The sequence below is a fragment of the Oncorhynchus gorbuscha genome, linkage group LG23 (genome assembly GCF_021184085.1).
Source record: "Oncorhynchus gorbuscha isolate QuinsamMale2020 ecotype Even-year linkage group LG23, OgorEven_v1.0, whole genome shotgun sequence".
Lineage (NCBI taxonomy): Eukaryota > Metazoa > Chordata > Actinopteri > Salmoniformes > Salmonidae > Oncorhynchus > Oncorhynchus gorbuscha.
This window is the reverse complement of record NC_060195.1, coordinates 33,529,258-33,541,578: the sequence shown is the minus strand read 5'-3', so window position 1 is coordinate 33,541,578 and position 12,321 is coordinate 33,529,258. Positions and strand designations below refer to the sequence as shown.

Here is a 12,321-nt window from a genome sequence, read left to right as displayed (position 1 = left end):
ATTCTCCCAATTCAGTCTCTTACTCCACACTCCTTTACTGGGCCATTACCCGCTTTCACTCACTCCATTTCTCTGTACCGCGTTAAACCGATATGCAGTCGGTCTCAACATTTATCTGTCTCGATAATTGTCTATTTCTCCCTGGCTCTATCGTTCTCTTTCCTTCTGTGCCCCCCATTTCCCTCTGACTTTTTCTCTCCCATTACCCTCCCACACCCCTCTTTCTTCTTTCTTTCTTTCTTTCTTTCTTTCTTTCTTTCTTTCTTTCTTTCTTTCTTTCTTTCTTTCTTTCTTTCTTTCTTTCTTTCTTTCTTTCTTTCTTTCTTTATTTCTTTCTTTCTTTCTTTCTTTCTTACCTGGTATCTGGTAGGGTGTTTGATAGGTTGTCTGAGAGTGGACTCCTCTCGTAGTCGACCATGGGCCATGTAGCGTTCACCCTGCAAAAACACAACATGAGTTACAGATATATAAACAGAAGAACAGCATCTAGATCAGGGCTCTCCAACCCTGTTCCTACACAGCTACTGTCCTGTCGGTTCACTCAAACCATAATACAGAAAACCTGATCCTAATAATTAGCTTGTTTATAAGCTGAATCAGGTTACTTACAACTGGGGTTGGAGTGAAAACCTACAGGAGGGTAGCTCTCCAGGAACAGGGTTGGAGTGAAAACCTACAGGAGGGTAGCTCTCCAGGAACAGAGTTGGAGTGAAAACCTACAGGAGGGTAGCTCTCCAGGAACAGGGTTGGAGTGAAAACCTACAGGAGGGTAGCTCACCAGGAACAGGGTTGGAGTGAAAACCTACAGGAGGGTAGCTCTCCAGGAACAGGGTTGGAGTGAAAACCTACAGGAGGGTAGCTCACCAGGAACAGGGTTGGAGTGAAAACCTACAGGAGGGTAGCTCACCAGGAACAGGGTTGGAGTGAAAACCTACAGGAGGGTAGCTCTCCAGGAACAGGGTTGGAGTGAAAACCTACAGGAGGGTAGCTCACCAGGAACAGGGTTGGAGTGAAAACCTACAGGAGGGTAGCTCACCAGGAACAGGGTTGGAGAGTCCTGCTCTAAATCCAGGTGCTGGTATTGGCAGGAACAACTAGTATTCCCGAAATTCAGTATGCAGGAACAAATACTATTCAAATTTCAGTATGCAGCCTCCCAGGTGGCGCAGGAAAGGCTTCGACTTCGGGAGAAGTCGTGACAGTAACTGTCCAAATAAAGGAAACACCAACATAAAGTGTCTTAATAGGGTGTTATGCCACCATGAGCCACCAGAACAGCTTCAATGCGCCTTGACATAGATTCACAAGTGTCTGGAACTCTATTGGTGGGAAGCGACACCATTTTTGCACGAGAAATTACATAATTTGTTGTTTTGTTGATGGAAAACGCTGTTTCAGATGTTGCTCAAGAATCTCCTATAAGTGTTCAATTGGGTTCAGACCTGGTGACAGACACACACACACACACACACACATAAAAACACATGCACAAACACACACGCACAAACACACACCCTTTAAACCCCCTATGCTCTTTGAGACCCCTGTTTCAAAGTCACTGAGATCTCTTCTTCTAGCCTCCCACCCTGGACATTCAGCTGTGTCTTGGGAAGACAGATTAACCCAGGATCAAATTCTCACCTGGTATGCCAATAAGGTTAACAAACAAAACACATTTTTTAAATGTCTTATCTTATTATGAAAATAGCTTCGTGTCAGGTCAAACTCCTACTAGCATCTACAAAATCTATTGACACAATTAGGGTTTGACTTTGACCTTTGTCCTCTCCCCTCTGGCCTTGAATCGTGAGTTGAGCATGCCCATCTCCAGCTCGTTGTCGTGGCGAAGGTCCTTGGCCTTGCAGAGGTGAACAAGGCCGGCCTTGGTGCGGAGGACCAGGTAATACCAGGACTTGGGAGACGGCACCATGTTGAAGGGAGCGGGCAGAGTACGACCCTCGTCAAAGTAGGACATCCACAGCTTGGCACGGGCAAACTTCCACTCTACATCTGCATCTGTCTAGAGGGGACAAACACGCGTGTAGAAATCGACACAAACAAACAAATGGATGCACAAACGTAAACACACGCATATTGGTTGCATCATTGCACAGGCACATGTGATTAACAATATTTCACATTAAATATACTGTACATTGCTTTGGCTAAACATGTCTTAAATTAAAAGGACCCTACTAGGATTATACATTAACATACAAAATTGAATAATTTCTGATGAATTAGTTATTAATAGGACTGACTACTATATGAATGGATTATTAATAGGACTGACCTCTATATGAATCTGTAATTAATATGACTGACTTCTATATGAATAGGACTGGGTTATTAATAGGACTGACCTTTATATCAATAGGAATGAGTTATTATTAGGAGGGACCTCTATATGAATGAGTTATTATTAGGACGGACCTCTATATGAATTATTTAGGCTCAGTGTTTGTTTAGCTGACCTCTATATGGTTATTAACACGACTGACCTCTATATGAATGAGTTATTATTAGGGCGGACCTCTATATGGATGAGTTATTATTAGGGCGGACCTCTATATGGATGAGTTATTATTAGGGCGGACCTCTATATGAATGAGTTATTATTAGGACGGACCTCTATATGAATGAGTTATTAATAGGACTGACCTCTATATGAATGAGTTACTAATAGGACTGACTATTAATAGGACTGACCTCTACATGAATGAGTTATTATTAGGACGGACCTCTATATGAATGAGTTATTAATAGGACTGACCTCTACATGAATGAGTTATTACCATCTAAATTAATGAGATATTAATAGGACTGAGGTCTGAGATATAAATGAGTTATTAATAGGACTGGCCTCTATATGAATGCGTTATTTTTTGGACTGACCTCTGTATGAATGGGTTATTAATAGGTCTGACCATCTAAATGAATGGGTTATTAATATGTCTGACCATCTAAATAAATGGGTTATTAATAGGTCTGACCACTATATGAATGGGTTATTAATATGACTGACCTCTATATGAATGCGTTATTAATAGGACTGACCTCTATATGAATGCGTTATTAATAGGACTGATCTCTATGTGGATGAGTTATTAATAGGATTGACCTTTATATGAATCAGTTATTAAAAATACTGACCTCTATATGAATTATTTATTAAGACAAACCTCTATATGAATGAGTTATTAATAGGACTGACCTCTATATGAATGGGTTATTAATACGACTGACCTCTATATGAATGAGTTATTATTAGGACTGACCTCTATATGAATGGGTTATTAATAGGCCTGACCATCTAAATAAATGGGTTATTAATATGTCTGACCATCTAAATGAATGGGTTATTAAAAGGTCTGACCTCTATATGAATGGGTTATTAATTTGACTGACCTCTATATGAATGCGTTATTAATAGGACTGACCTCTGAGATATGAATAGGTCATTAATAGGACTGATCTCTATGTGGATGAGTTATTAATAGGATTGACCTTTATATGAATCAGTTATAAAAAATACTGACCTCTATGAATGATTTATTAAGACAAACCTCTATATGAATGAGTTATTAATAGGACTGACCTCTATATGAATGGGTTATTAATACGACTGACCTCTATATGAATGAGTTAATATTAGGACTGACCGCTGTGAATGAGTTATTAATAAGACTGACCTCAATATGAATGGATTATTAATAGGTCTGACCATCTAAATGAATGGGTTATTAATATGTCTGACCATCTAAATGAATGGGTTATTAATAGGTCTGACCTCTATATGAATGGGTTATTAATATGACTGACCTCTATATGAATGCGTTATTAATAGGACTGACCTCTGAGATATGAATAGGTCATTAATAGGACTGATCTCTATATGAATGAGTTATTATAAGGACGGACCGCTGTGAATGAGTTATTAATAAGACTGACCTCAATATGAATGGGTTATTAATAGGACTGACCTCTATATGAATGGGTTATTAATATGACTGACCTCTATATGAATGGGTTATTAATACGACTGACCTCTATATGAATGAGTTATTATTAGGACTGACCTCTATATGAATGGGTTATTAATAGGCCTGACCATCTAAATGAATGGGTTATTAATATGTCTGACCATCTAAATGAATGGGTTATTAAAAGGTCTGACCTCTATATGAATGGGTTATTAATTTGACTGACCTCTATATGAATGCGTTATTAATAGGACTGACCTCTGAGATATGAATAGGTCATTAATAGGACTGATCTCTATGTGGATGAGTTATTAATAGGATTGACCTTTATATGAATCAGTTATAAAAAATACTGACCTCTATATGAATGATTTATTAAGACAAACCTCTATATGAATGAGTTATTAATAGGACTGACCTCTATATGAATGGGTTATTAATACGACTGACCTCTATATGAATGAGTTAATATTAGGACTGACCGCTGTGAATGAGTTATTAATAAGACTGACCTCAATATGAATGGATTATTAATAGGTCTGACCATCTAAATGAATGGGTTATTAATATGTCTGACCATCTAAATGAATGGGTTATTAATAGGTCTGACCTCTATATGAATGGGTTATTAATATGACTGACCTCTATATGAATGCGTTATTAATAGGACTGACCTCTGAGATATGAATAGGTCATTAATAGGACTGATCTCTATATGAATGAGTTATTATAAGGACGGACCGCTGTGAATGAGTTATTAATAAGACTGACCTCAATATGAATGGGTTATTAATAGGACTGACCTCTATATGAATGGGTTATTAATATGACTGACCTCTATATGAATGCGTTATTAATAGGACTGACCTCTGAGATATGAATAGGTCATTAATAGGACTGATCTCTATGTGGATGAGTTATTAATAGGATTGACCTTTATATGAATCAGTTATTAAAAATACTGACCTCTATATGAATTATTTACTAAGACAAACCTCTATATGAATTAGTTATTAATAGGACTGACCTCTATATGAATGGGTTATTAATACGACTGACCTCTATATGAATGAGTTATTATTAGGACTGACCGCTGTGAATGAGTTATTAATAAGACTGACCTCAATATGAATGGGTTATTAATAGGCCTGACCATCTAAATGAATGGGTTATTAATATGTCTGACCATCTAAATGAATGGGTTATTAAAAGGTCTGACCTCTATATGAATGGGTTATTAATTTGACTGACCTCTATATGAATGCGTTATTAATAGGACTGACCTCTGAGATATGAATAGGTCATTAATAGGACTGATCTCTATGTGGATGAGTTATTAATAGGATTGACCTTTATATGAATCAGTTATAAATAGGACTGACCTCTATATGAATGGGTTATTAATACGACTGACCTCTATATGAATGAGTTATTATAAGGACGGACCGCTGTGAATGAGTTATTAATAAGACTGACCCCAATATGAATGGGTTATTAATAGGACTGACCTCTATATGAATGAGTTATTAAAAATTCTGACCTTTATATGAATGATTTATTAATAAGACCGACGTCTATATGAATGAGTTACTAATAAGAATGACCTTTATATGAATGAGTTACTAATAAGACCGACCTCTATATGAATGAGTTATTAATAGGACTGACCTCTATATGAATGAGTTACTAATAGGACTGACTATTAATAGGACTGACCTCTACATGAATGAGTTATTATTAGGACGGACCTCTATATGAATGAGTTATTAATAGGACTGACCTCTACATGAATGAGTTATTATTAGGACAGACCGCTGTGAATGAGTTTAAATTTTTTTGGACCTTTATATGAATGATTTATTAATAAGACCGACGTCTATATGAATTAGTTATTAATAAGAATCACCTTTATATGAATGAGTTACGAATAAGACCGACCTCTATATGAATGAGTTATTAATAGGACTGACCTCGATCTCCTGGTAGGAGCTGTTGATCATAGCGATGAGCATGTTGAGTAGAACCACCACCATGGTGGCGTTATAGACCCGTAGAGCACATAACCAATGTTCTCTATAAACTTATGGTCATACTTCAGGACCACGGAGATCACCTCCGACAGACCAAAGATGGACCAGAACAGGGTCTTAAAGCTCTCCTCCACCCTGGGGAAGTAAGGAACGAAGGAAGGAAGGACAGACAGACAGACAGACAGACAGACAGACAGACAGACAGACAGACAGACAGACAGACAGACAGACAGACAGACAGACAGACAGACAGACAGACAGACAGACAGACAGACAGACAGACAGACAGACAGACAGACAGACAGACTCTCCAGGTGAGTCTTTAAACCACAGTATGGTGTAATTTATAGAGTTTATGAGCTGGCACTGATGAAATAGTTCCAACACATTATACCCCCACCAGGACATTATCCCCCCACCAGGACATTATCCCCCACCAAGACATTATCCCCCCACCAAGACATTATCCCCCACCAAGACATTATCCCCCCACCAAGACATTATCCCCCCACCAAGACATTATCCCCCACCAAGACATTATCCCCCACCAAGACATTATCCCCCAATAAATTTACCCCCCACCGCCAATTCTACTGTCACATTTTAGAACAGATCACTAAGAGGATTTTGCTGCAATTTATAAGCTCAGAATTGAAGCTGAGTCCAGTCCAGCCCAGTCCAGTTCAATCCAGTCCTGTTTTTAGCCACAGTGCTCTAGCTAATTTTCTGGTTGAGGGGCTTTTGAATAAGCAAAACAAACAGTGAGCCTAAAGAACACAAACATTTGGCCTCAGTTCTGTAAATACATATTCAATCAGTGGCAGAGCTGGAGGAAGGGAGAAAAGGGAGGAGAAATGATGACAGAAATCCTGTGTGTGTCCTTTCCACTTTCAAAGCTGAGAGCACACACAAATCCACACACCCTCGGCAGTGAAGTTTACTGGTATCGCCTCAGAGTGAACTTCTCATCTTCCCGAGAAGACCGGAAAACACTTCTTAACTTCAAAGACCTCTCTCTTTCTCTCTCTCTCTCTCTCTCTCTCTCTCTCTCTCTCTCTCTCTCTCTCTCTCTCTCTCTCTCTCTCTCTCTCTCTCTCTCTCTCTCTCTCTCTCTCTCTCTCTCTCTCTCTCTGTTTGTGTGTTCTTTAGTCCCATGATATGCAATAACTCTGTAGTTATAAAACTAAACGTCAAGCCAAACATCTCTCATCACATAGCAATATGTCCAGTATCATCTCAGTATACTGCAGGAACCAGTACGTACACGACATTATCTCTCTAGAAGGACAGTTTTCTCATGTAGAACAGAATTCATATCACCATATGACAGGCCATGCATTGATCCCTGTCCTCTGACCCAGGGGTCACATGACAAACGTCCTTACGAAGGCGTGATACTCGACCCATCACTAATGTCCTTGTCAATACACACAACACCATTCCTGCTCCCAGCTGTTCCTCATTCTCCTAACGACCTTGTTTACTCTTTCACACCTGTCCCCTATTTTGCCCTCTGATTAAGTCTCTATTTCTCTCTCTGTTTCTGCTTCTGTCCTTGTTGGATTCTTGTTTGCTGTTTGCTTTGCTTTTGTTCCGTCCAGTTGTATTCTGCCTCGTCATCAGATACTACGTGTGAGCTGGTGTCTCTATCCTCTACGGCCCACGCCTACCGAAGGGACCTGCAGTCTGTTGCCGCTAGCCCTGCAACTCTCCTCAACAACTAGAAGGGGGACTCTCCTGTTAAACTAGAAGATTTGTGTTTTCCCTGTTTGGACTTCCCCTGTAATGATTGAGGATTTATGTTTTCCCTGTTTGGACATTAAAAGACTCTATTTCCGTTATATCGCTTTTGGGTCCTCACTCAGCTGCATAACAGAAGAATCCGACCAAGAATGGACCCAGCGATTTCAGATTCTCTCTACTCAGCCGTCGAGTTCAGGGAGCGATGCTAGGCAGACACGAACAGGAATTGTCTGCTGCTCGACATGCTGTTGAGACCCTGGCTGCCCAAGTCTCCGGCCTCTCGGAGGATATTCTAATCTCCGCCTCGATCCACCGGTTACCTCCTGGGCTTCCGGGTCTCCGGGCCAGAATTAATAACCCACCGTGTTACTCTGGGGAGCCCACTGAATGTCATCGTTCCTTACCCAGTGTGATATTGTGTTCTCTCTCCAGCCCAACACGTACTCCAGGGGGGTACTGCTCGTATCGCCTACGTCATATCTCTCCTTACTGGACGGGCTCGTGAGTGGGGCACGGTTATCTGGGAGGCAAGGGCTGAGTGTACTAACCAGTATCAGAACTTTAAGGAGGAGATGATACGGGTTTTGATCGTTCTGTTTTTGGGAAAGAAGCTTCCTGGGCCCTGTCTTCCCTATGTCAAGGTAATCGATCCACAACGGATTACTCTATAGAGTTTCGCACTCTTGCTGCCTCAGTGACTGGAACGAGCCGGCGTTGCTCGCTTTGTTTTCTGGAGGGTCTCACGCTGAGGTTAAGGATGAGATTCTCTCCCGGGAGGTTCAGCGTGGATTCTTTGATTGAACTCGCCATTCGCATAGAACGACGGGTAGATCTTCGTCACTGAGCTCATGGAAGAGAGCTCGCGTTAACAGTGTCCCCCTCTCTCGACATCTCTACCATCTCCCCCACTGGCTCAGGTGTTGAGCCCATGCAGCTGGGGGTATTCGCATCTCGACTAAGGAGAGGGAACGGAGAATCACCAGCCGCCTCTGTCTCTATTGCGGTTCCGCTGGTCATTTGTCATTTCATGTCCAGTAAAGGCCAGAGCTCATCAGTAAGCGGAGGGCTACTGGCGGCCTACTCTGGTCTCTCCCGTCCAAGTTCCTGTACTACCTTGTCGGTCCATCTATGGACCGGTTCGGCAGCTCCTGCAGTGCATTAATAGACTCTGGGGCGGAGGGCTGTTTTTATGGACGAAGCCTGGGCTCGAGGTATGACATTCCTCTCAGGCAGTTAGGGAGCCCCGGCTATGTTCGCCTTGGATGGTAGTCCTCTCCCAGGATTCAGCGTGAAGCTACCTTTAACCCTCACTGTCTCTGGTAATCATAGTGAAACCATTTATTTTTTGATTTTTTGTTCACCTTTTACACCTGTTGTTTTGGGCCATCCCTGGCTAGTGTGTCATAATCCTTCTATTAATTGGTCTAGTAATTCTATCCTCTCCTGGAACGTCTCTTGTCATGTTAAGTGTTTGGTGTCTGCTATTCCTCCTGTTTCTTCTGCCCCCCTCTTCACAGGAGGAGCCTGGTGATTTGACAGGGTGCCGGAGGAATATCATGATCTGCGCACGGTCTTCAGTCGGTCCAGGGCCACCTCCCTTCCTCCTCACCGGTTGTATGATTGTTATATTGATCTCCTTCCGGGTACTACTCCCCCAGGGTAGACTAGACTCTCTGTCGGCTACCGAACGTAAGGCTCTCGAAGATTATTTGTCTGTAGCTCTCAACACCGGTACCGTGGTCCCTTCCTCCTCTCCCGCCGACGGTTCTTTTTTGTTAAGGAAGAGGACGGGACCCTGTGCCCCTGCGTGGATTATCGAGGGCTGAATGACATAACGGTTAGAATCGTTATCCAACCCCTTATGTTTTCAGTTTTCGAATTCTGCAGGGAGCCAGGTTCTTTACTAAGTTGGACCTTCGTAACGCTTACCATCTCGTGCGCATCAGGGAGGGGACGAGTGAAGCGTGTTTAACACTCCGTTAGGGCATTTTGAATACCGGGTTCTGCCGTTCGGTCTCGCTAATGCTCCAGCTGTCATTCAGGCATTAGTGAATGATGTACATACGTAGAATGTATGCACACATGACTGTAAGTCGCTTTGGATAAGCGTCTGCTAAATGGCATATATTATTATTATTATTATTACTGAGTGACATGCTGAACATCTTTGTTTTTGTTTACCTTGTGAGATCCTGATTTTTCACCGTCACTCAGATTCATGTTCAGCACGTTCGACGTGTCCTCCAGCGCCTTTTAGAAATTGTCTTTTATGTGAAGGCTGAAGTGCGCTTTTCATGTCTCCTCCGTCACTTTTCTCGGTTCTGTTATTTCCGCTGAAGGCTTTCAGATGGATTCCGCTAGGGTCCATGCTGTCAGCGATTGGCCCGTCCTAAGTCACGTGTCGAACTGCAGCGCTTTCTCGGTTTCGCGAATTTCTATCGGCATTTCATTACCGTAATTTCGGTCGAGTGGCTGGTAACTCTCTTCCTGCTTCTGCTCCTGGCCTTGCTGTGTCTAAGTCTGTCCCCAGACACCGCATCTCTCTGGTCCTGCTCCTGGCCTTGCTGTGTCTCAGTCTGTCCCCAGCCACCGCATCTCTCCTGCCCTTGCTGTGTCTCAGTCTGTCCCTGCCACCGCATCTTTCCTGCCCTTGCTGTGTCTCAGTCTGTCCCCAGCCACCGCATCTCCTGGTCCTGCTCCTGCACTTGCTGTGTCTCAGTCTGTCCACAGCCACCGCCTCTCTCCTGTTCCTGGTCTTAGCCTTGCTGTGTCTCAGTCTGTCCCTAGTTGTTACTCTCCTGGCCTGTTTGGTCCTGATTGCTCAAACTCTTACAGTTCTCTACCCGTGTCTCATTTTTATAATAGTAATTGCACTAGATTCCCTCTTCATCGTTTCCGTTACGGTCCTGAGGAGAGGAGTTGGGTTCCATCTCGGGGCGTGCTGGACCGTTCGCTGATCGATGATTTCCTCCGTTGCCGCCAGGTTTCACTCCTCGAGTGCGCCAGGAGGCGCTCGGTGAAGTGGGGGGGTACTGTCATGTATTGTATTGTCATGTCTTGTCCCTGTGCTTTCTCTTCTCTTCGTTTCCCCCTGCTGGTCTTATTAGGTTTCTTCCTCTCTCTCTATTCCTCTCTCTCTCTCTATCGTTCTGTTCCTCATTCTCCTAACGACCTCGTTTACTCTTTCACACCTGTCCCCCTATTTTGCCCTCTGATTAAGTCTCTATTTCTCTCTCTGTTTCTGCTTCTGTCCTTGTCGGATTCTTGTTTGCTGTTTGCTTTGCTTTTGTTCCGTCAGTTGTATTCTGCCTCGTCATCAGATACTACGTGTGAGCTGGTGTCTCTATCCTCTACGGCCCGCGCCTACCCGAAGGGGACCTGCAGTCTGTTGCCGCTAGCCCTGCAACTCTCCTCAACAACTAGAAGGGGGACTCTCCTGTTAAACTAGAGGATTTGTGTTTTCCCTGTTTGGACATTAAAAGACTCTGTTTCCGTTATATCGCTTTTGGGTCCTCACTCAGCTGCATAACAATATTATTAGACAGGGAAAGGGATATAAATGGACTGGCATACAGGGAAAGGGATAGAAATGGACTGGCATATTATTAGGCAGGGAAAGGGATAGAAATGGACTGGCATATTATTAGACAGGAAAGGGATAGAAATGGACTGGCATATTATTAGACAGGGAAAGAGGAAATGAACTGGCAAATGACAGGAAGAGAATGAAAATGGACTGGCATATTATTAGGCTGGCATATTATTAGGTAGGGAAAGGGATAGAAATGGACTGACATATTATTAGACAGGGAAAGGGATAGAAATGGACTGACATATTATTAGACAGGGAAAGGGATAGAAATGGACTGACATATTATTAGACAGGGAAAGGGATAGAAATGGACTGACATATTATTAGACAGGGAAAGGGATAGAAATGGACTGACATATTATTAGACAGGAAAGGGATAGGGAACATATTATTGGGATAGAAATGGACTGGCATATTATTAGACAGGGAAAGGGATAGAAATGGACTGACATATTATTAGGCAGGGAAAGGGATAGAAATGGACTGGCATATTATTAGACAGGGAAAGGGATAGAAATGGACTGGCATATTATTAGACAGGGAAAGGGATAGAAATGGACTGGCATATTATTAGACAGGGAAATGGATAGAAATGGACTGACATATTATTAGACAGGGAAAGGGATAGAAATGGACTGGCATATTATTAGACAGGGAAAGGGATAGAAATGGACTGGCATATTATTAGACAGGGAAAGGGATAGAAATGGACTGGCATATTATTAGACAGGGAAATGGATAGAAATGAACTGGCATATTATTAGACAGGGAAAGGGATAGAAATGGACTGGCATATTATTTGACAGGGAAAGGGATAGAAATGGACTGGCATATTATTAGACAGGGAAAGGGATAGAAATGGACTGGCATATTATTAGGTAGGAAAGGGATAAATGGATTGATATTATTAGGTAGGAAAGGGATAGAAATGGATTGACATATTATTAGGTAGGAAAGGGATAGAAATGGATTG

General features: G+C 42.2%; 1 pseudogene; it reads right to left on the bottom strand.

The window, feature by feature from the left end:
• LOC124010664 overlaps window positions 1–6,016 on the bottom strand; it is a 58,486-nt pseudogene extending 52,470 nt beyond the window's left edge.
• Window positions 6,017–12,321: the final 6,305 nt, after the last annotated feature.